A 26,801-nucleotide genomic window follows, 5' to 3' on the forward strand; every position below is an offset into this window, starting at 1 on the left:
AGCAGTTTCTTGTCTTTTTAGTCTTGTATGAGGATTCCATGTCAGTCGTTTGTCGAGATGTAGTCCTAAGTAACGGATCTGTTCGACAGGAATAAGTTGGGAGAAACTAAATTTACATTTCAATATTGATAAAGATGTGTAATTATCAATAATTAACTAATAATCTCTATGATAACAGCGGTCTGACCTGTTGGTACCACCTGACTCACTGACTTATCGATCGCTCTACCTCAAAAGCGACAATACCTTTATAGTTGAAGTTATTAATGGGGATTTCCATTATGATCCAGATGTGCAATAAGGCTGGATTTCGAAAAAAAAATGGTTGCTAAATGATTTCAATTGGCTTTAGCTGTTATTTAAATGTTTCGAAAAAATAGTGATATTATTAGCGATTTAATACATCTTATTGAACTTTTTAACCATGCGTTGTTTATTTATTTGTGAAGGTCCTCTTAGAATTCTATTTTTTAAATTATAAAAAAATTGAAAATTATACGTCTCTATAGATTTTAAATGCTCATTTATATGATATATGAATAAGTATGAATCAAAAATAAAAAATATATATATTTTTAAAGAATTTTAAAGTTATAAGAATATTATTTAAAATTATTAAGGAAAACTTTAATCAAATAGGTATGCAACGTAGGGCCAGTAAAAAAAAATATTAACCAGAAAAAAAATCATAGAACAATATCGTATTATTATTATTATTATTATTTTTTTAATCAAAGATACTTTTGTTTTTAAAACAAAAATATGTAGAAAACCAATATTTTACAAGATATTTAACTTAACAGAAATAATGGACTCAATTCCATGTTTTTGAGTTTCTTATGCTCAGAAATCTTAGAAATGAATTGTTAAAGTGAGATGTAAAGATTCATTTTTTATTGTATACACGTTGCTCTGTCATTTCAAAAATCTGAAAAATGTTATTGTTAATTATTGCTAAAAATAAAATATTATTTTCAATGACAATTTAATACAAATTATAAAATAAAAAGGTGACATGCTACTGACGGAATGTAATAAGTGTTTCTAAATCAGAGGCTATTAAGATATAATTTTTTTTTCCAAGTGTAAATAAACAGATATCTACACTTCAGCACTAATGGACGAATTAGTTTGTGATTCATAGAGTAAGAATAGGAATCAAATTATTTAAATTAATCGCAATTAATTGATATTAATTAATTGAATGTTGATTGTAAGAATGGCCTTGAGTCATTTCCCTTTGAAATGACGATTTGCTGTCTGAAGAGTTGGAAATCAAACCGATACAACAATTGTAGCAATATTGGAAATAAGCAAGCTATTCCTTAATTCTTAAAACTAAATAAATAACTGCCCCAATATTATATTATATATTATCTTTCTTTTACTTTCACATGATATTTTTCGGATTTATTAAGAAACTTTTTTTTCTGATAAAGTCCATATTTTTAAAAATACCATTCGATTATCTTGCACAATCCTTCTATTCTAACTTTAAGCACACCTTTAAAATCAATAGTGATTTCAATGAGTAATTGTCCCAGAAGTTACAATTTCATTAAGTCTTTTCCGTCATAGTGAATGACCAAGATAGCAGTGGTTCACAACCTGTTTTGTGTGTTGGAACCCTCCAGCAAATGCTAAGAAAGATTAGGATACCAACACCAACCTTTGCAAAATTAAAGAAAATGTGAGATGGTAGGGCTTACAGCTATGTTGAGATGTCGTAGAACGACCCATTCCTAAATTACTTCACGGAACTCCGGTTAGAAACCTCTGAATTAGAGGAAGGAAGTTGGAGGGTAGTTAGGGTAACTCTCTTCCCTTTATGAGCTAAAACCAAAATGTCTTAGAGCCTTTGCGGAATTCCAAGTATCTTTGTCAGTATAACTAGGAAGGACAAAGTGAATATTTTTATTTACCTTATTCTCTTTTTTGGCATGTTTTAAAAAAAGTAGCTTATGCTTTCTTCTTAAAGAAAAATTTCAAATTCTAATTGAATAGTGCAGTGCAACCAGTGAATGGTCCAGATTTCATCTTTTTTTTAGTTAGTTACTAATATTTTAAATTTGAAGATATAATTTATCTTTCACTACGTGCTTCTCCGTTACAGAAATAAATCTTAACGGAATGGACATTAATTTAATATTTTTTAAGGCGTTGAATATTGCTTATTAAGCCTTCTACAAATTCCATTATCTATTTTCACAAATTATTTTCCTGTTTTGTACAAATTTAATTCAAACTTATTCAAGATAATAATGTTAAGTGAACTTGTTTTAAAAATGAATGTTGTACTTTTATCGATATCGATTGTTCCTATAGTTCAGAAGTCCACGGTCCGGCCGTGAGAACTCAACTTGATATCCAGTCCATTAAGTTAAAAAAAAAATTAGATGAAAATTTTTACAATATAAAAATTAGATTTTTTTTTATCAATGAATTTTGGAAACACGTTAAAATAAAATATTTAGATGGACTAAGCATATAGTAGATTTTTTAACTGAATTAACTGATTAGTTGGAATTTATCAAACACATCTGGTGAGTTGGAGTCTAGCAGACCCAAACTTTTTACTAATTTATAACGTAATCATAGCTCTGAAACGTTTGATTATGTTGTGTTTTAACTCACATTTAACAGTTTACATACCGGAGGGGTTTTTATAGGGTAATTATTAATTACTAAAATAAATGAAGAAGTTGATGAAAAAGTAAACTTTTTATTTGACATTTTCAAATCCTAATATTCTTGCTTTATATATATAAAAAAATAGAAAATATAGACAAGTAAAAAAAAAATGGAGAGAGAGAGAGAGAGAGAGAGAGAGAGAGAGAGAGAGAGAGAGAGAGAGAGAGAGAGAGAGAATATACATATATGTATTATGTTGGAATACTGGGGCAGAATCAGTTTGTTCTACACATAACACTTAATACTAATCCACATAAACTTTTTGAATTGTTGTTTTAGATTTAATGTATACAAAGCTGCGGCTATTTGCAACATATACTATACAGAAGTACGTCTTTGTTGTGGATATATGATTTAATTGAAAAATACAGTTAGTTGCAAATCAAAACAACTAAATATTAACGCACACATGTATGTATATGGTTTCATATTGTGGATGTGTGTGTGTGTATATATATATACACGCACACATCCATATATATATATTTATTTATTTATTTATAAAGGGTGAATCAGCGGAATGGTGAAGAGGGCTGTCAACAGTCTATTTTAGACAGGCTGTTGCGTTATGCGGAGCTGCCTACCCAGCGCGCCGCCCGGCCCCGCTCCTAAGCTGAACATCAATACTGCTTAGGGTGCCCGCTATGTCCGTATTTAGGTCAGTCACCAGCGTTTTTATATCAGTTCAGGTTGGTGGAAATAACGGTCTCCTTTATTCATTAATACATTAATGAACCCTTCAATTGGTAACTAAAATAAAAATTAGAGCAGATTCACAATTTAGGCACATGCAATCAAAATTTAAGGTATTCACTTCACATAAATAAAGATTGGCAAATAAAATTCTACATCCATAAAATAATCGATTTATTTTAAAATTTGGATTTTCCTTTGCCAAATAGGTAATACAAAATAATATTTTCAGACCAAATTTGACTCATCAACAAGAGATGCCTCCTAATGATTTTCATAATAGCCATATTTAAATATTTAAAAAATATTGGGAGTAGTGCTGCTCGCGTCCATATCATTGATTCTCAAATGATATTCAGAAAAAAAAATTTCCTATAATCCATAGGCTTGCAACGATTCGAATAAAACTACCGTTTTCTCAAAATTATGTTAAATTAATTTACATCGTAATGACTTTAAAGCACTTATAATGAAGAATAAGTTGGGTCCAATGTTGCATTTAATTTATATTTATAAAACTTAAAGAACGGTTCTTTGCTAGAACAAAGGACAACGATATGCTCTAAAACTCGCCATTTTGGTAATAAACACCCCAGCTGTTTATTAAGATTTTTAATATTATTTAGGAAACTATTTTGACAAACATTTTCAGAAATTTCATGGAACAAAATAAATTAACTATCAGATTTAAAATATTAACTGATAATTAAATTAACTTAAAGTTGTTTTTGTATATTCCTATTGAAGGAGATAATAAACTTTTCACCAACATCTCAGTTAAAAATTCATTATCAGCCGAAAGACGTAAAAGAAAAACGAATAGGCTCAAAAATGAGACAGAGAGGACAATGAATTTCAATAGTCATGAATCAACAATCTGACTGAAAGAAATTAGAATTTTCCCTGACCGGATATAGATTCGATGAAATCTCCTTCGCTGAAAGTGAGATTGCTTAGGCTCCTTATTTAGTTCCATGGATCGCTCCTTCATAGTAAGATTTCTTATCTGACAGAATCTAAACCAGCTCAAAATGATGATTCACCATAGGACACTTGTACAACCAAAGCTTAACAGAATGGCAGCAGAAACAAGGTAAATTGGTACGAATTGCCAATATATGTGTGTAGGTTAAGTATTGGTTAACCTCGGTATAGAAAGCCATAATTTTCAAGTAACAAAAAATATTTGTATGAGAACTATTCAGGTATTAAGAGCAATTTTTTTCTCATAAATTATAGCACACCAACCAACTCCATCCTTCTTCACCTGTGCCAACTAACCCTTACAAGTATGCCAGTATTGAAATCGTTTGAGACCTTCCGGAAAATCTTTTTTTTTTTGTGAGGGAGGAGTAGAGAACATTTTTTTAAACAACAGGTCCCATATCACAACCCTTGAATTGGAGGATAAAAATAAATCTCAAAAATCCTATCAAATCACCTTACACGTCGTAAACCTGCCGACTACAGTATACTTTAATGATGTTGCTCTTACCCCTGTAGAACAGATCCGCTAGATTGGACTACAGTTGGACAAATGACTATCTTGGAATCCTCACACAAGACTGCAAAGACAGGGAAAAATAAAGATAAGAGGTCCTATAAAAAATGATAGCCGAAGAATTAATTTGACAGCAGCAACATTCAAATTTACTTCAAGTATTACAAAAAAAAAATCGTAAACCAAAATCTATGGTAACCGACTTCGTCCTCTCCTAACTGTTCCATAATATTGTGTAATTCACATTGAAAAATTCTTTATTGCGTTCGATATATTGTAATAATATAATATATATATGTTGGATATTAGATATTATATATTAGGTATTGTGCATTAATGAAGAATGCAGGCTTTACAATATGATGCTGTGAACCATAAAATTAAAAGCTTGCTTAGGTACGTGACCGTAATTGTTGTAGTGAAACATTCATACCCCGGGTAGCTTATGTACTACATAAACTACTAATAAATGTACTACTAAATTTGAAATTCTAAAAATTTAAACTTGATTGCTGCTTAGACTAATTCATTTCCTTGTAAATCTTTACATAAAATGAAACTGAAAAAATTGGTATTTTTGGTGGTTATTATTATTAATTAAATTGTTTTCTACATGGCCCTTGTGTTTAATTATATTTGTACAACTATTAATTTCTGAAATGTTTTCCAATGTATTTTACTTCAACGAAACGGAAAAAAAAAACATAAATATTATTTTTGTTCCGTGATTAAAACAGCCATCAGACGTAAAGTGCTCTGTGAAGTTAGATTTCTTATTTTTGTGATTGTCTTACCTTTTTTACCATTAATTTCGAATGTTACTCGGTCAATCAAAGGTAACTAATATTTTACTAATTACGTGGATGAAACATGCATGTATAATATAAATTTAATCATTAAACCACGGGGCACAACTAGTCAAAGATAAAAAATCAATCATCTCCTGGAAGAAGAAACAAAATTTATTTTAGGGGTGCGTGATTCATGGCGACCTTACTGTATTCCCGGAAGGGATTGTGGTCACAGCCTGATTTAGCCCCTCGATTAGATCCTCAATGCAGGGTTGAGTGATCAAGTAAGCCTCTTTTAAATTCTTCCTCCCCTAAAAATATTCACTAGTTTTCTACTAAGAGAATATCTAGCGTTCCAGGTTAAATTTGATATAAACATTTGATCTTTGTCGTTTAGCTTAAGGAATTTAATAAAACTTCACCATACTTCTTCATGTTTTAGTTTTCACTTCTTTTCACTTTTAGCTGGACTACCTTATTCATCATCTGATTCCTTACCTATAATCTGTAATCATCCATTATGATTCAGTTTAATTTTCTATTGATAATAAACATTTTTTATAATCATTTTAACTAATTATTTGAAATTTTTTCATTTTAAATCTTACAGATTTAACACTTTAAAACGTTTGTTACAATATTTGAAAATTTTCTACTGCCTTATTGGCTTATATGCATAATTTTACATTTTCATCATTGTTGTTTTTTCATTGAAAATAAAAATTATATGGAAGATAATAAAGTAAACAAGGCGGATATTGACGGAAATATGAAAATAGCAATAATAAGGTAAGAAAAAGTTTTAAAAGTGAATATTTTAAAATAAATTTTGGCTGATCTAATGATGGTTATAAAACAATAAGATAATACATGTTTGAATTATTTAACGTTTAATTCTATAAAATTTAACATAACAAACTGTTAAATAATAAAAAAATGAACTCATAAAAAATATTTATTATAATTTAATTTCCGTCTACTAACATATAATTTAATAACGTCGTATCAGGTTGTGAAAACTAAAACATGAAGAACTATGGTGTGGTATTATTGAATTCCTTGAAATTATAATCAGATAATACATATGTATATATAGTTGACCGTAAACATTCAAATATAAGAAGATGGTCAGGGTTGCGGTAAAAAAAAAGAAGAACAAATAGTTTAAATAGTTTTAAACTATTTGTTCTTCTTTTTTTTTACCGCAACCCTGACCATCTTCTTATATTTATTATCAAATAAATTTTACGTAAGTTTATTCAAATGTTTTGTATTATATCATTGTTTTATAAAACAATCATATAATACAACAAATCAGCCAAACTTTGTTCTTAAATACTCACTTTAAAACCTTATTATGCTATTTTTATATTTCTTTCAATATGCACCCTGTTTACTTTATTATCTTCCATCTAATTTTTATTCTCAATAAAAAAAGAATAATGATGAAAATATAAAATTAAGCATCTAAACCAATAAGGCAGTACAAGATATTCAATTATTTTAACATGAATTTTGAATAGTTAAGGGAACAAAATTAAACCTTAAAAAAATCAAAATTAACAAGTAATTATAATAAATATTAGTTGATAATAGAAAATTACAATAAATCATAATATAAAATTGCAGAAAATAGAATAGAAAAACCGATGATTGGCTATCAGCTCGAAACTTAAGTTCCAGAAGTGAAAAATAAATAATAAATCAAAAAAGGAAAATAATTTTTATCTTCATTTTACAGTGTTCCTTTGTTAAATACCCCACGAAAATATGCGTCATAAAAATAAAATTAGCTTTCTTCGGGAAAAAAACATAAGTATAGAAAGTCAAAAAAAGGAACAAAATGGAATTAATTCCTTCCTCATTATGATTAACTTTGATTTTGATGGTAGTTTCGATATTTCCCTATTGAACTAGCCAGCGGTTTCGGATCAAGCTGAACCACGAATCTATTTATGAATGAGGAAAATATGCGCTCTTGAAATTGTGCCAAGATCGTGGAGCAGATTCCTCGTCAATTGGTGGCGGATAAATTTAGCATAAATTATTATAGACAAATCCTGACGCGATCCTATTTCCTTAAATAAAGCGTGAAAAGTTTTACACGTTAAGTTGAAAGTTGAGTGGAAAAACATAAAGCGAAAATAAGTCCATCAACTTTCTATAATAACTTAACACTGACATTTAATACATAAATGTTACTTGAATAATTTAAGAACATTTTCATTACCGAGTTCTTGTTACAATGCCTCATCATTATTGATATTTATTGACGAATAGATTTGGAAATTACTTTATAAATTATATTTAAAAAGGTAGAATGATAGTTGATACGTAGATGCAATAGCGAAAATAATCTTTATGAATAAGGCATGGAATATAAAATATAAGGTATGCCTAAGCAAAAATAAAAGCGGTATACCTTACCAACATGACTTCCTTTGATTAATATGAAAATAAATAGGTGTTTAAACAAAAAATTACTGTTTTATCATAATTTCATCAAGGAATGTAAATATGTACTTTAAACCTATTCTTTGTTACCAATAACTAATATCCTGCATAAATAAATTAAACTTACATATTATTATTAATACCAGATTGGAATTTAACATTAAAGATTAATTAAGTAAACTTGTTCTCCAAAATTTGACCCGTGAAATAAAGCGTTGGTTTATCTGCAGCTAAAGGAAGAAATATGGTTTCATATGAAACTATAGCCACTGAAACAGCATAAAAAATTATTTATACTTAATGTGAAGGTGTCCTTGGCCATCGTTTATTACGGGTTTGGTTGGAAAAGGAATTCAGAAACGTCCTTAGAACAGAAGGGCTTAGGGAAACCTTCGGTGGAGATTGATGAGGTTGTGTAGCAAATTTTTGAATCAAATCGAGACAGAAATACTCGCCTACGTGTAAGGGAGTTTGGATTATTAAAGGATATGCCTACTATCCATATTCATGTCATTGGAATGGTAAAATAGAAAAGTAGAATGGCCCTCCATGAACGTCACAGTAATTCGCTAAGAAGTTCGAAATTTTAGAATTTTACAACTTCTGCCACACCCACTTTCATATAATTTTATTTAGTTTGTTTTTTATTTATTATTTTATTATTTTTAATATTTTAATATATGTTATATAGGGGAATTCGAGAGAGTGAATTTGTCGATCAAATGAAATAGAAATTGTGAAATAGAAGGGAAAGAAAAAAAAGGAATAAATTGAAAAACTTGTATTTAGTATGTAGACTGGTATTAATTGTAAAAGAAAACTGTGGAAAAAAAATGTTTCCTTTCTATTTTATTATATCATATAAAAATATGTAATTTATATATGTCCGATCACGGATTGATTAGTATGAAATGAAATGAAATGAAAAAATAACTTTATTCTGGGACATATGTCCATGGTTCATATAGTGAGATTTTTATCTGGCGAGCGTTTACAAAATTTCAGATAGTAGAATGAAATTACATTGGTATATTGGCTTTACTACTGTTTATAATGTTAATCAATACCTGCCTATTTATTTGATTACAAAGATGTGGAGGTTTGGTTATTCAATAAATGAAGGAATATGTGTTGTTTAAAGGAGAGAATGGATGAGGACTGGCGAATGGAGATGGGAAGAGGATTCCAGAGGGTGGTTGCACGTATGACGAAGGATTTGCTAAAGAAGGAGGTTCTATAGGAGGGCATATATAAATTATTCGGATGGGATCTGGTGCTTAATGAGTGGATGGATGAACGAAGAGTGAGGAGATTTAGGATATAGGTAGGTTTTTGATGTTAAGAACTTGGAATAGAAAAACACCAAGGAGGTATTACCTTTGGGAGGTTGGATAGAGCCACTTCAACTCGGAATACCAGCGGGAGACTTGAGAGTGCCTAGGGAACCCAAAAATACATCTTACAAAGCAATTCAACAATTCAACATGCTCTGTAATGTAGCAACCCGATGTATTTGGACAGCATCAATCAATGAATAAAGCATTTCTTTCTCTTATTAAAGAAATAAAAATATATTTCTTTTTGTTGAAAACAGTCATTTTGTTTTTATTATTTTTTTTTTTAATACACTTCATCAATATTTAAACGTACAATTATTCTTCTCAAAATCAAATTTGATTTTAACTTTAATTTGAGGACAATTTTTTTTTGTTTTTTGAATCAGTGAAACTGAAGATAAGAAAATAATTAGATAAAAAAAAAATCAATAACCAGCTTTACTTATATTAATTGTTCAATGTTTATTTGTAAAATAATTATTAAACTAAATAGTTTTGCTATTAGATATAGCCTGTGTTCTAATTAATTATTTAACACAAGAGAAGCGACGATACTTCAATTTATTTTGGAGAAGAAGATGGCATATGCAAAAACATTCATTCATATTTAGTTATGAAATATTTCTTTTTTCAAGAAAAGCACGATTTGCAGCTTTAATATAATATCATTCAACTTCTTTACCAGGCACATCCTTATCTTCAGCCACAAAGCTATTCCTCAGTGGGCATCTCATATCCTAAATAGGACTATTTGCGTGAAGGATTTACTCGTTTAATAATTTTAATATCACACTAGACGGAGGTGGCATTCAACAAACAAACCTCTAATGGTATGTTTAAAAAGTTTTTCTACATCCAATTCACTGATTGTAGATACTATTGACAGGTGTGAATAAATATTTTAAGAAAAAGAAAAAAATATAAAAAATTTGGTATGAGAATTGAAGTTAATTTAATTCTTTTTTTCAAAGGAATTAGAATTTATTGAAAGTAAGTTTACAAGAAAATTACGCTATTTATTGAAATACCCACTCGGTTTATTAATTTTCTCTGTTATCTTAGAGAACATATTGTCGGCTCAATACCGCCGCAGTGGCGCATATAAAAATTTCTGAGACCGCTGTGCTTCAATTATGGTTCCAAATATCAGGTTAGCCGCAAATATATTATGTCACTATAAGTATATTCATCATTTCGTATTTTAATTAGTGACTTCATATATTCAATTAAGTCTTTTTGACGGAGACAAAGAAAACCACATTAAACCAATATGGGAAATATGCAGATATGCCACTTTAGCATTGTACCGCATTTCAATCCTTCGACCGTAAGATCACTAGTTAATAAAGCGTTCCAAGAACAATAACCCTGAGTAAGTTGTCTGATTAGTGTGGGAAGGGGCTTTATCTCTGCTGATTCAGTCCCACCTCGAGATGTTACCTCTAGAACGGTAGCCGAAACCGTTGCCTTGTCAGTGTCTCACCGCGCTTCTGTGCCAAGTGGGACAATTTTGGAATAACATACAATATTTTAGTTATATCAGGAAATACTGAATATATTGTTAATGCTATGAATGCCATCCGATTTTAACTTAATTGCGCACAACTGAATTCAGTCTTTCTTACGACTAAACCCAATTTGATCAGTTATAATTTCATCTGGTTACGCGATTGTCATGATTCATCAACACTATGTGAATCCTATATAAAATGTGTATCGAATTAATAGCAGAGGAGAGAAGAGGGATAATTTCAGCAAAGAAAGGATTTGCATTGTTCTTCTTTTTTTATTATTAACGACACGCTGAATTGTAGAGGAAAGGGAGGGTAATGAACCAAATTTGAAGGTTCTAGACTGTCCCGTTTCAAATTTATAAAATTGTAACCATTTGTTTTCAGAAATAACGAAAAAGAAATATAAATAAATAAAAATAATTTTATATTAACATTTTTTATTATAAATTGGATATTTTAATAATTTATGTAAACAATTTTTAGGCTTTTAATCTTGTGGAAAATTATCTAATGTCTAAAATGAAACAACTAAATAATATTGAAGTTTCATAAACTACTGTTGCAGCCCAATCTTTAATCTGGTCACATTTCCAAGCCATTATGTCATATTTCCTTTACACAATCTTCAGGAAAAATAAAGGCCAACAAACGATTATCAATTCTCACTGGCTCCATATCATATCAAGTACATGAAGTGCATCTACATCAAACATTGCCTGCTCATTTTAAATTATGATAATTTGTAATAATACGATACAGCTCCTAAATCAATATTTTCCCAAATTTCGTGTACCTGTCGCATGATGTAGAAAAGTCTTCCGAGAGTTACGAGAGAAAGATACTTAAAGTTTCTTATATGTTTTCATTCAGTCTGATAGGTCCAAGTATGGACACGAAGCGCAGATTAATTTTCTGTACTTACTGAACTCTTATGTGAGGAATGGGCAAAGTTTAAGGGGAACAGAAGTTATTTTTAAATTTGTTAGTGCTACTAACACCAAGGCAGATAGTTATTTTCTGTTTCACTGTAGCTGTGAGTCAGCCCTGTGGGTTGGAAAGCCTTCCGAGGTCCATCCAGCCACATAAAGTGGGTACCCATCTGGCGGTCGATTCTAACGAAATCACCTTACACAACCGTAGGTCTGGTGACAGTACTTCTTTGCGGTACAGATTTAATTTAATATATATTTATTAAATTGTTTATATAATACTAAGTTTGACACTAACTATTACACATAGATTTATACACTCGTACAGTTGTAAGGAAGATGTATAATAATGACAGGACAAACAGTACATTTAAGGTTATCTAGCCAAGGATGGCCCGCATCTCCTTTCTTCCGCCCTAATGTGTTCGATAATAGTATACCAAATGGAGTTGGATCATGGTCCAAGTGTCAGCAGTCTCTTTTTATCAATAACATGTTTATATTATATGATACGTAGGCCCCGATTTTCGGTAAGTAGGGGCAGATAGTCTGTAGTTCCTCTATTTTTCAATTTTCCCAACATTAAAAAACTAACAAATTTATGCTTATATGCAATCTGTTTTAAACTCACATGTACAACAAAACACTATTTTTATGTCTTTTTAAGAAAAATGCTGATGTTTTCTTTTCTATTTCTCTAATTTTAGCAATGTTTGTCATTTCCCTTTCCCCAACTATTTCCATAAGTTCTTTCCATAATAGCAATCTACGATGATTAATATGACATAAGTTCATTCTCAACAAAAAAAGAAGTTTATTTAGTTTTTATATAATTTCCTCCAGCTCCTGGCTATGAAAATCATTGAATACGGCGGTATTCCGATGTAGTTTTCCAACCAATGCCAAAATAGGCCTTTTAGATCGAGATCTATTTATTTATGATTATTTATCGAACTCGTGGACCGACTAAATGATTTTTTGTTTTGTAGAAGTTAGGACTACGATACATCTGCGTAGCTCATCATATGAGTGATATCCTGGAAAGAACCAAGGAGAAATTTCAGTTTATTGTAACTAATTGCAGTGTTTTCAAAAATATTATAAATAAAACCTTGTATAACTAATATATTTGAAAATTGAAAAGGAATTAGTTCAAGATGTAAAATTTTCTATCTGTTCTTTCAAAAGGGGAATTTATATACATAAATAAAATTGCTATTTGGTACCTATTCCACATCTATATCTATATGAAATTTAGGTTATTTCTAGGTATATTCTTCAAAAATACAATACAATGAAAATATATCTAATAAATCAATTTTATTCTATTTTAATTAATCAATTTATAAAATGTGAAGTGCAAGGCGTAATTTCAGCAAGAAATGCAATAGTAGTAATATTTCTCTGAATTAAAATTATGATAATTTTTTTTAAGAGCATTAATCGACACCATCATTTTTATTTTTCTCGCTGTTAAGGTTAGTAAATGAACACTAAATATAATTGAATATGTATTTGAAAATATATTTGATTTAATAAATTTAACATATCATTCATCGATGTTTTAAAGAAAATCAGACAACAAGAATATTTATGTCGCTTAGATGTAACAAAAAAATATGATATTTTTTCAGAGTTCATTCGCAACCAAAAGAGAAGTTTTTGTATATTTTATATTATTTTCTACAGCTGCTATATATTGAAATTCATTGCAACATCATGAAATTTTCGATATAGTTTTCCAACATGTGCCCAAAAATGCCTTTAAGATCTTAGTCTATTTATCTATGGTTATCTATTGAACTCGTGGACCGATTTAATGATTTATTTGTAATATAGTATTTAGGCCAACAATACCTTCGCGCAACAGCAGAAACACATCCTTTTATATAAGCATTATTACCAAAACAGCTCTAAAGATTTTGATAGAACTTATCTGAAGACTTTTCTTTAAAGTACTTTGTTTATCTCATTTATAATAAATTCTCGAGATAAAGCAGAAAAGAAAATTACGACGAATAGTAATTCTATTTGCACAAAAATCCAAAAGTATAAATTTCATGAAAATGGTTCGATGGCCATGTGAAATTTTATTAAATTATCTCAAAAACATAAAGAATATCTTCTGAATGGGCCCAGTGTCAGCAAAATGGCGATGTACCGGACTTGGTACAATTTTTTAAAAATAATTTGGAAATTTCCAAATTATTGCAGATGTTCCATTAAAGAGTTAACTAATTAAAAGAATTAGAATAGAATTAACTCAAAAAATATTTGAGAGATACCGCGAAATATATATGAATTGGACTAAGCACCCAAAATGGTTGCACCAAAGGTTGTAAGAGTGGATATAAATTGTGTAAGTATTCTTTTAAATTTTAAAAGTATTCTGTATGTATTTGCATGAAAACCCATTCACACGTTTTAAGCTTTTCAAATGAATCATATACATTTCTTAAATCATTCCAGATGCGCACTTGAGAGATAATTTAATGATTTAGAAAGTTAAACTTCGATCTTGATCTGAAATAAAAATCGAGTGATTGTATACTCAATATATTAGAAAATAATTTGGAATATGAGACGTGATGAAGTGATATGATTTATTAAATAACACTAAAAATTCGTAATCTAGATTTGAAGAAAACTAACAATTCTGGGTCGTAAGGCTAGGTCCTAAACCAAAGACTTACCTTACTATTATCGATTTATTATTTGAGACTAAGACGCAGTTGATCAAAAGGCCACAAACAAATTTCCTTCCACCAGCTCGAGATAAGACCTTTCGAGCAGAAACTGAACCGAAGACTGACACAGAAATAGCAGATAAGCCGAACCGAGATTCCCCTGAGAAAAGCTTTGGCCGCTGGCCAGTTAGTGACTATATCCGCCATTCGCACAGCAACAGGGGGCAAATATAGAGAGTCAGCTTAGCCGAAATCTATGGGCCACTGGAAGAAGGGGATCGTCCCATTGAAACTAGCCAACCGGTTTATAGTCTGCCTATATACTCTTGTAGTAACCAGCAACAGCCTCCCGAAAAAAAAGAACGATCTCATAAGAATACAAAATGAAAGAATAAAGTGAAATAACATCCTTGTAATTCCAAAAATTGTATAAAAAAGATTTCGGAGGGATCTCATTAAACCATCTTTAAGATAAAATAGTCATATAAACAAGTGGTTCCTTAACTGATGTTGGGAAGTTAATTATTTAACTAATTTCTTGATTACTTAATAAGCTCTATTGAAAAAAATTATTCAATTTACAATGAAATATTAAAAAATAATTTCTTAATCACTGTCAATACTGTAATTTACAAGAATAATTAACTTAGTGTGAATCCTATTTTTAAAAATTTAATTTTCACTGTTTGACTAGAGATTACATTATTTTATTTTTTTATACACATAGTTTGATTATGTTAATTTTCTTTATCCTTCTATTTGTATACATTTTATTTATTTTTATGTATTTTTTTATTTTATTTAATTTTTTATTATTATTATTATTTATTTTTTTTTTTTTATTCATTTCATTTATTTTCATTCTTATTTTATTTTATTTTAGTACGAATGTGATCATTCACCACTATAGCCTATTGCCCACAATAGTGTGGCAGATTGTAATATCTGTCAATTAAATAAAGTTGAAAAAAAAAAAAAATTAAATGTAATTTACCTCTTCCACACATTCAATCACTATACAGATAATTGTGCCACAATTTTTTAAACCAATAAGAGCGCTACAAAATTGTTTTAGCCTAACAATTGTGCCGTGGTGAAAAGTTTCGGTATCTAACATTTATAATATTGAAATGTAAATATTAATCTCTCTTTGTAGATCATTTAACAGAATTATTTTTGAACGCCGAAACGTTTAGTTAGAGGAAAAGGAAAAAAAAAAAAATTATCTCGATAAAATGTTATCTTGTAACCCGCAAGCACTGATTACTCTAATATTGATGAATTTTGTAAAAGCTGTTGAACTAGAATTAATTTATAGTAGTCACTTCAAGGACAAACAACAACAAAAATATTTAGTATATTATTTTTTTTTTCATTTTATATTCCTGAGGAATATTTTATACCTTTATTTCGACAAAAATTCAGTTGCTCCTTTGTTGTCCATACATAATGTAAAATATTAGAATAAAACGTAAAAAATTGATGGCCTCCTTTGCTGAATTATTGAAATTTATCATTTATACAAATTAAAAACAATTTAAACTTTAAACAGAATATTACACTAATGAAAAAAAAATTATTTTAAGAAAAAATCACTGATCAGGGACTATTGGTAATAATACATTTGAGAGTTTGAACTCTAAACAATATGAGATATCACCTCTTAACAGGTTTATAATGTTTTAATTTTCAATAAATTTTAATAATTCAGAACATGAACTTAATCATTTTTTAAAATATTTTCTTGATCTATTTTATTATCCATTAAACAAAATAATAACTATATCTCAGCAGTAATAACTAAAAAAATATTAATTTGTTTTACAAACATAAGGTGTTACGTTTTTTATTTAATTTTTTCACATCTTAGTATGTATAAAATTTGGATTTGGGTGGTTAAGAAGTTTATCATCAAAGGATTGATATCTGGTTCTGGCAATAAGGGGTAACATCGAGGAGGTCCTGATGGATAACTTGATTTGTAACTCAATAAGGAGCATTAAGGATTTTGGATTAGAGACGAGAAGAATTCGATGGTTTAGTGGACCTCAACTTCTTATGTCCAGATAGGCCTTATTATTATCGTATAAATGATTCTTTTGTAATTATTTGGAAGTTTACATCGTCTAGTAAGTGTTGTAATAGTCTGAATCGACAAGTTTCCTGTCTTTTCAGTCGTATATGATAATTCAAGACAAAACTACTATTTGATATTTGAAATTTGTCTTTGTCATAAGTGTAAAAAGTACAGAAAATACACGTTTTGAAGGAATTGACAGTATTCATTGAATTGACAAAAAATTGTTAATTTGATTGGTTTCCCTAGTTCTAACAAATTTTATTTATTATCATTTTTTAAAATTTGATATCAACTTTTATTCTACAAAATATTATGATAATTATTATAAAATTTGACTCTTGTTTATTGTACTCAAAATATATTATATTATATTACCTACTTCCAAAATGTTCGCATGCAGTATTATTTGATAGATTTATTTATTGATCTGATTTATTACAATCTGCCACACAGTTGTAGGCAATAGGTAATATTGATGAATGATCTCATACATACTAAAATAAAAAATAAATAAATAAATAAATAAAAAAAAAAAAAAATAAAATAAAAAAAATAAAAAAACTCTCTTAAAATATATACAAACAAAAGAATAGACAAGATGAACATAATCAAACTATCTGTATGAAAAATAAACAAATAAAATAACATAATGATAAAATAATATATACAATATTTACACAATCGACCTGAGGATCCCTGAGCCCACTCTATCCCCCACGTGTGAGGGGTAGAGCAGAGCTCAAGAGATCCCAGCGCATCCCTCTCGCCGCATTACTGGTAATGAGCCAGTGGAGGCTGAGCAAGTGCCCTAAAGCTGCAAACACTCAACTTGAGTAGAGAATCTGACCATTGCCAGAACTCCAATTTCCATCCAGTATTACTGAACAAAAATAAGGCGATGTATATGATCACTGAAGAAGGCACAAGAACACTCAACGGATCATTGATTGTATGGCAGTAGTACATTTGCGAGAAGGTCTGAATCTAGCTAGCCCGGAGCTCATGTAAATTCCGTAAAAAGCGTACCTGCATAAATCTGGCAAAGGTTTGCAGCGGCTGATAGATGTTCCGTTCCTTTGCATAAGTGGACTCTATTCATCACCAGGCGCACTTAGCCAAGTCTTTATATAACTCCCGTTGGTTCAGTATTACCTAGGCACCCTTATCTTCGAGAGAGAAAATCTGTGCAGAATTTCAGCACTGCAAAGATGCAGAGCTATGGGGAAACAGAAAAATTGGGATATTTTAAAAAATTTTAATGAACCAAGTGGCAGATATAAGTCACCTGGCATCTGTGAGATACCTCATGTGTCTGGTGAAATAATACTCACAATAATGCTTTTAATATTAAAGAAATAAGGTAAAAAATCAATATAAGGTATTTCATCAAAAACTCCATTAGAAATAATACTCCATGCCAACATTTTGGAAGTAGGTAATATAATATTTTGAGTACAATAAACAAGAGTCAAATTTTATAATAATTATCATAATATTTTATAGAATAAAAATTGATATAATAATTATATAACAAATGAAATTTGATAAGAACGAGGAAAAGCAATCAATTTAAGAATTGTTTTCTCTCCTACAACAATTTGCTGTATTAATCTATTAATATACACCTAAGAATGAATACTGTCAATTCCTTTAAAACGTGTATTTTCTGTACTTTTACACTTTTGACAAAGACAAATTTCGAAATATTAAATTGCAGTGTTGTCTTAAATTATCATACAAGACTGAAAAGACAGGAAACTGCTCGTCGATTCTGACTATTACAACATTTACTAGACAAACGATATAAACCTCCAAATAATTACAAAACACTCATTTATACGACAATAATAAGGCCTATCTGGACAAAAGAAGTTGAGCTCCACTAAACCATCGAATTCCTCTCGTATCTAATCCAAAATCCTTAATGCTCCTTACTGAGTCACAAATCCAGTTATCCATCAGGACCTCCTCGATGTTCCATATGCTACCCTTTTTGCCAGAACCAGATACCAATTCTTTCATGATAAATTTCCAAACAACCCAAACCTATTTGTTTATAACCTGGCTTCTCCTTCATTACCTGATAATTCCAAGTAACTGGAAATAAAATAGCCGAGAGATTTTCGCTAGAAATGTTATTGGAGTTCTAGATTCTCCACGAGTCTGTATCATGCCATTGAATAACATCAAATTTACTTATTGTATGCATTTTTAATACAGTTGTAATTATCAATAAATATTTTTTTTTAAATCATTGGAATTAAACAAGGGTTTTTATTTATCTTGACTATTCGATATCTGGAAGAATAAGTAAATGAGATTCTTTTTAAATGTAAACTATATCTTTTGGACCCACTGTCGCAAGACAAAGAAGTATATTGTTGTGCCTATATATAATTTCAAAATTTACCGAGAAATTTTGTAATTTGATAATCATCAAGTAATTTGCACCACTCTTAATAAATTAAAGTTTTAATTCCAAAGGATATCCAGCAAAACTTAATACATCCAGACTTAAATACCAGATTAATCGAATATTACAAAGTATAACTAAATATAAGCTTTTGCTCTTTTCTGAACGATTTGACAGAGTGGATCAAGGGATTTTAGCCCACGCCCTCAAATAATTTTAGAGGCTACTTATTACATAACGAGTCGCAAAAATAAAGCATAATAAATCATAACTCACTCCGAGCTGTGGTAAATTTATTAGTATATATCTGCCATAAACTACCAAAATATTTACCTTTGCTGAGGCTAATCGCAAACAAGATAATGAAGCTTGTCTTACCTTAAATATAAAGTAAACAATCACGGGGCCAATGGCCAAAGACATGACAGGATTGTATTGTTAAAAGAAGTATTCCTATTGGCCAAAAATTAATGATATAGAATGTCGTGCTTGACAAGTTCACGCCGCGGTAGCCCTGACCTTGCAGTAGCTCAACTGAAGATCATTTGTTTGTAAAGAGTTAGCACATCCAGTCGTACTTTTGTTTTCATAATGATCCACGGTTTAGCCTGTGCCGGGAGCCTGAAATTTTCTCTACTGAGGTAAATGTAATGTGACCGACCGTAAAGAGTTGCTTTCAAAATTAATGGAAGCCGGAAACTCTCCTATTAACAGTAATTACCGAGTTTATTTCGGGAGCTTTGAAAACCTTCTCATATTAACTAGCTAATTGATGAATGTACCTTGAAATTATTATCTTAACGTTCTTATTCTTGGTGACAAAACGACAAAAAAATAAATATTAAAAGGGAAAATGGAAGGTGAAAGATAAGAGATGACTGGTTTAACCGTGAGCATTATGACAGGAGCACAAAGGCTCATTGTCATGGCTTTAATACGAAAACCGCCGCACCTCGAAGCGGTAACCTACCTTCTTAAAAAATGAATAATTTGTTTCACTGTTATTCTAGGCATAAAGATAAACAATAATCCAGTCGTATGGTACTTTTATCAGAAAGTTTTGAAAAATTTCTGAAAATTTGGTCATTACAAGATTTTGGATGGTAATTACGAATTTCAACTTAGTTATATCCAGACTTTCCCTGAAGTATTAAAAAAATTCTTGTGCATTGCATACGTGTGGATTCCCTTCTACTGTTTTTGGTGTTACGATCTCCTCATGAGAGATTGTCCATTGACCAATACTACTCGCAGATAAAAATTAAAAGTTCTACAAATTTTTCTTGATTTGAGACTATTCTATTGTGTAAAAGCATTAAATCATGTCGACAATACCTCACGACAGCGGAGTGTTCTAAACCATGGACCTCTGGCAAAATAATATAAGGATAATTTTTATCATTTTTTAAAAATCAATTAAGAGATTTGACAGAATAACAAATTTAAACAGTATAGAGGTAAGTACTATGAATAACATGTTTTTAAAACCCGTCTGTATGCTTTATAATCAATATTCCGGGTAATGACCCCTTGTCCCTTAAACATTTCTTATTTAAATCAACAGATAATTTAAGATTAAAGTGATACAAATTTAAATATTGGATATATGGGAAGTGAATATATTAACGCAGGCTGTCCTGTGCTGCTGTTCTCCGATTTCGGATTCAAAAGAATTGTCGTAGGTATCTATTACAACTCAAACCATCCTGTGCAGGCAATATCTTCTGACTTTTCTAGGTCCCAAAAACATTGACTCTAGAAGCATAATGAGGAATTAGTTATTATTCATTTGTAATACGTCCTACCCGTCTGAGACGTCAATACTTCAATAAATGTAAGATGTTGTAATTATGTAAGAATACTAATATAAAATAATATTATAACTATAAAATTATGTAATTGTACTAATGTAAGAATCATTAGTTCAACGTTTCCCCTAAATCTCTCTACAGGGCTGTCGCACACAGGCCCCGTGATGCTTCCCAAAATCTTTCTTTAAAATTTAAATAGATATAGTTACAAAGCTTTCGTCAGCGTCCGGCACTCTGATGAATATGTAACAAATGATCTATTATATTTTTCAGAAACGTAAATTTATCTTGGTTTTGAAAGAAAAAATCTTATGAGGATTGTTATAAGTCTCTGAACGTTGAGATTAAATGTTTAATCAATTGAATTTCAAGGAAGAATTGTAAAATTAGCTCATTTATATCTTTATAAATCGTCGGTGGAAACCCAAAGCGGCGTTATCTACACACTTTACTATTTTTTTTCCTATTTTAAATGGTTTTCAATTTTCTTTGCGATGCCAAAAAAAAGCTAACTTTAACTCAATGTGTGACGTCACTAATTAAAAATGCAAAACGATTTATTGACGTATATCAAACTTAGAAATTTAGAGCTACCTTAAATATTCCTCTATAATGTAAACAAAATTCTCTCCGAAATTCCCCCGAAAGACACCTCTATTTGACATTGAGGTTACGATAATGAGTATTAAATAATATAGATAGTAAGCAAAAAAGGAGTCAGTGGAAAGAGCTAAACGAATCCCAATACACATAAAGACAGCCATGGAAGAATTGCAGCACAAGTGAGCTTATGATTAAAACATATAAACTTTTTAATATTTTTTTCTAAATTATGGTTAAGTTATTAAAAAAAAAACTATCAAAAGTACATTAAAATTTCTATATAAGCAATATTGTTTTTTATATATTGTCTCTAATAAGAATTATGGAAATACAAATCGGATTCCGAATGGTTTCTTGAGTGGAGGTCTCCCAAGGCTGATACTACTCGACTAAAGAAGAATTTCAATCGATGAAACCGAAGGTAAGATTGTGTATTGAAAAGTATTTTTTGCAGACAGATTTTTCTTAAGTTCCAAATCTTTTTTTTTTTAATATTTATTTATTGCTATTTACAACTGTACATTATAATACATTTAGTAAATCTGATCTAAGTTAAATTGGAGTGTTACAGGCATGTAGAGAAACTACCCATTGGTAGCACTCTAATGACATTTTACATCTCGTAGCCATCTTCTTTTCAGGCGCCTCAGAGGATTGTCAGGAATGAAAGAGGATGCAAGATAAGAAACTAGGGGGTTTGAGTGGTTAGAGAGTTTATAATGGAAGGAGTGATATCTGGTTCGGGCTAGATCGGTTACATAGGGAACATTAAGGTCTTTATGAATGATTTTACGTTTCAAATCTAAACAAGTTTACGGTTCCAAAAAGAGATTTCAAATCAAATAAACCAATAATCATGTTATTTTTGTAACTGTGATTGATGATAAGCAACGATTGCATTAAGTGATGTAGCTTTGGACGTGTTGTAGCCTGCTTGGATGCGACGAAGCGACGCCTTATCATCGGCGCTCCCTCAGAGCATTGGTTAAATAATCCTCAAACATTGACTAACCAAGTGAGAAACTTCAAACATCATCCAATACTCTTCAAACACTTATTAGATTCCTTTTCTTCATACCTTTGGCTGACTCAGATTCGTAGTCTAAATGGGTCAAAATACTCTGAAGGTTTTTTTTAGCTGTATCGCAACGGGAGGTAACTCATTCTAGTGATTATAAATGTTATTTACAAAATCTCTGGTCTAGATATTCCAATCGGAGCGCCAGATTAAGGATTGCGATGGTGTAACTTTTTCGCTGAAGATATGCGTCAGTTACAAGAATGATTTAGCGGAGAGATAAATGTTGAGTGTTTGTTTATGTAATTGAAATAATCCGGTATACTGGTTTTAACCAAAAGTGATTCAAATTTTATGGAATCGGATCGTATACTGCTAAATCTATATTTTACTGATATAGAAATAAATTCTTGTAATAAGAACATAAAAAAAATTTAATCTTTTAATGAATAAAATTTATTAACATTTTCAGTATGATTACAGAGAGAATGTGCAAAGAAAAATCGAACCAAATCAGAAACCAAAAAGAAATAATTCTATAACCCAAGAGAAGGGTTTTTGTTCCAATTTTTTTCAAACAAGGAAACATGGAGATACTTTGGAGAAAGATTTTTTAAGCCCTGTCAGACTATTTCAATGATGATAAAGCCTATTTGGTACTAAATAACACTTAATTGCTCAATTATTCACATTAGTTTATATTATTCAATTATTAACATTAGTTAATATTATTCAATATTTCACATTAGTTTATATTATTCAATTATTCACATTAGTTTATATTATTCAATTATTCACATTATTTTTTATTATTTACCAGTTTAATCAAAATCGTTAGAGCTGTTTTGTAGAAAATGGGGAAAAATGTGAAAATCGATCCTATATAACGGCACTTTCGGGCAATCGATTTTAGCGAAAAAATTGATGTCACTTCCCAAGTATGTAGCCACCTTCAATATGTAATTTCAGTTTCTTAAGACTTTTCTTTTTTTGGGTTGTTCACACTTACACAGACCATTTCGAGAAACTTGGTTATTTCGACTCAGAGGACCTGAAAACCTATATTTCTGTCGAAAACTCGAATTTGAAATTTATCACGATCTCAATGCTTTCTTTAACTATATATTCCATATTTAGGTAGGGGAAAGTAAAAAACGTTTGGAAATTCAAAATTCTAAGTTATTTGAAAAATATAGTTATTGATGAATTTCTTCACTTGCTAACTTATTGTTGGAAGGACGTGTCAATATTAAAAAGTTCTACTGCACGTAAAAAAAAAAATATTTCCTATTTCAACTAATTTCGGCTTACCCTACTTTTCTCTGTAGCAATAAGTCTCAGTATCAGAAGCAATAAAACGCAGTAAGCGTTTGCATTTGACTATTAGGCTATTAGGACATCATGAAATCAGTTTGATTAACAGTGAATCAACTAGTTGCGCAAGAATTAAGCTATAAGAAAAACACTTTCGTATTGTTCCGAACTCATAAATGTTGGTAAACAATGAAACATTAAAGATGCTGTTATAATTTATATTCCATGACTGTTCAATAAAGAACTGTTCTAATCAATAATTTATTCATTGTATGTTTCTGCTATAACATACAGATTTTTTTTAGTTTAACACAAAAGTTTATATAAAATGTTCGTTTGGATTCGTATATTTTATTTATCCGTACCATTATACTCACGTTTTTTTTCAAACCTCTTTATTTTTTATATGGATACATAATAATATAATGCAATACATTATACACATACAATTTACATTATATCTTGGTTTGCCGTATGGCATTATAAGATGAGCAAACATGGTCCGCTAAAGGCGGTTATACATTGGTGGCATAATAGCTGAGGGGTTACAAGAAATGGGGAGGGGCCATTCCGGCTGGTGATGGTAATTATACTCACGTATATTTTAATGAGGTGTTTATTGTTGATCGTAAATTCAAAATGGCGAGAAGATAGTCGGGTAAGCCAAAACGTCAGAAAAAATAAAATAAGTTTTGCTTACTAGTGTATCATTGCTCCCCGCCTCCACCATCTTCTCAAACTTATATTTTAATTTCGTATAATTTTATAACTGTCATAGTTTTACAAAATAAACGCAAACAATTCAGATCGAATTATATGAAATTTCTTTAAATTTATTTATTTACTTAATGTGATTTACAACTGTACAAATAATAAATACAATAAGTAAATCTGTGGACTGTTTCATTTACACTTGAAAATCTTGGGAAGGTACTATCCGTTGGTGGTACTTCAAGCATTAATTTAAATTAGAAGGTCCCGTGGCCATCTTCTTTTCACTCGCCTCGGAGGATTGTCAGGGATTGTTAAGGATGAGAGACTAAGAACTAATGGGTTAGGATGGGTAAGGAGTTTGGAATGAAAAGACGCATATCTGTTTTAGGCCAAATCTGCAACGATGGGATGTTAAGGTCTTTGTGGATGAGTTTATTTGTAACGTAATAAGGAGCATCAAGGATTTTACGTAAGATTTTGGAATGTAAGGATTGGATGTGGGAGGAATTAGATGGTTTGGTAGATCCCCAGAGCTCAATTCCATATGTTCAAATTGGCCTGATTACCATAGTGTATATTAATTTTTTGTAGTGAATGGGAAGTTTAGAGCTTTTGTCAAGTAGGTGGTCTAGCAATCAAAATCTAAGAGTAATTTCTTGTCGTTTCAGTCTTGTGTGTGGATTCCATGTTAGTCTTGTTAAGATGGAGTCCTAAGTATCGAATCTATTCAACAGGGGTTAGTGGAGTATTTAGAAGGGATACTGTAGGACAGGAGGGTAGAGGTTTACGACGGAGAGTAAAGGTGATCTGGTGGGATTTGTCAGGACTTATTTTTATTCTCCAGTTTTGACACCATTCTTCAATGGATGTGATGTGTTATGTGTAGTGTTTGTGATTCATTATTAGGGTCGCTTTGTGAAACTTAAAATAGATTTTTTTGATACATACACACTATCGAATATTAAATTGAGATGATGAAATATTTAATTGGCATGTTTCCAAAACTAACTAAAATCTAATGTATCCAGATCGTTGAGCTTTTGAGTCATCGTGTTGACAAACAAACAAAGTAAAGTAGTCACGAGTAAAAGAAAAAAAAATCTGACAGGAGACAAGTGTTTAAAAATTATTCCACTTATGTCAGCGTTTCTCAAATGCGTTTCGAGTTAGTTAATGTCTGACTAGAGTTATTTAAGGCACTCCAAGACAAAAATAACACTTTAAAATTTATATGTACAGATGAGATATGCAAAACGGTAAAGGTGTTACAATGCCATCTCAATCTATCTGATAAAAATATGGATGGAAAATGAAAAATAAAAACTGGTTTGTTGCGCGCATCACACAACTTTTACTTACCACTGTTATTAAATTGATTGTGACGTGTTGATATTATCGCCATACTTTCCTTTACTATTTGTTCCATAACTAAGTAAGTGAAAGTAAAAATTAGTAATGAAAAAAATATATATTTACAACAATACACAGAAAGATTTGTAAGATTAATTAGACTTCTTTCAATCTACACCACGATTTTCGAGTAAATAATTTTTCGACCAAGAGCTATAAGCCACTGAAGATCGACTTACTGGCAAGTAAATGGGTTCCAGGAACTTTTCATCTCCATCTTTGGTATGGAGAGTCACTAATGGATGATATTTATTCAATGATGCCCCAGTTTAATAAAATTGTACAGGAATGGAACTACATAAATTTCCATGCCACATTGAAGCAGTTGAGCGATGCTAGAAGTTGGGAGATAGTTTTATTAGACCTACACATCCTTCAAAGTCATCTATAAAAGGTTTATCGAATATATCATCTTTCAAACATAAAAAACCATTAACAAAGAACCATATTTTAGCAATATTACATTTTTTTCCACAAACTAAAAAACTTTTTTAATTTTAAATGAAAATTTGCAATTTTTTTAAAATTTATTTTTGTTATCCATACTCGTTTGTACCAGTTTATGCCAAATGCCATTTTTAAACATCTGCTGAATTATTTCACAAATCATTGGATAAAAATACGCTTTCTTAAAGTTTAGAAGCATTGGACAAATTGAGTTTTTTCTGTGAATTTTACTCTTATCCTAGAGGAAAACATTCCGCGGTATAGCGTTAAAAAATATTTTCGGTCCACTATAATATATATTTATGGAAACATACAACCATAAAGATTATTGGTTTAATATTTATGTGTATATGGCACTTAGAACACAGTTTTGGGAGTTTCAAGAATGTCTGAT

The 26,801-nt window shown here is 30.3% G+C and overlaps 1 protein-coding gene across 3 annotated transcripts in view; it reads right to left on the reverse strand.

Annotated features, from left to right (window-relative positions):
* The window catches only part of LOC106677699 (BTB/POZ domain-containing protein 2), an 82,767-nt gene that overhangs the window by 29,274 nt on the left and 26,692 nt on the right, over positions 1-26,801 (reverse strand). The window contains exon 1 of one of the 3 annotated variants that reach the window (XM_014415777.3): positions 14,604-14,736. The exons of 1 other annotated variant lie outside the window; for it this stretch is intronic. The gene's annotated coding sequence lies outside the window, so the exon portion shown is untranslated. Of the gene's footprint in view, positions 1-14,603; positions 14,737-26,801 lie in introns of those variants that run through there. One more of the 3 variants, XM_067049475.1, reaches the window with a different exon arrangement.

Source organism: Halyomorpha halys, unplaced genomic scaffold, assembly GCF_000696795.3.
Source record: "Halyomorpha halys isolate HHAL.00 unplaced genomic scaffold, Hhal_1.1 Scaffold106.1, whole genome shotgun sequence".
NCBI lineage: Eukaryota > Metazoa > Arthropoda > Insecta > Hemiptera > Pentatomidae > Halyomorpha > Halyomorpha halys.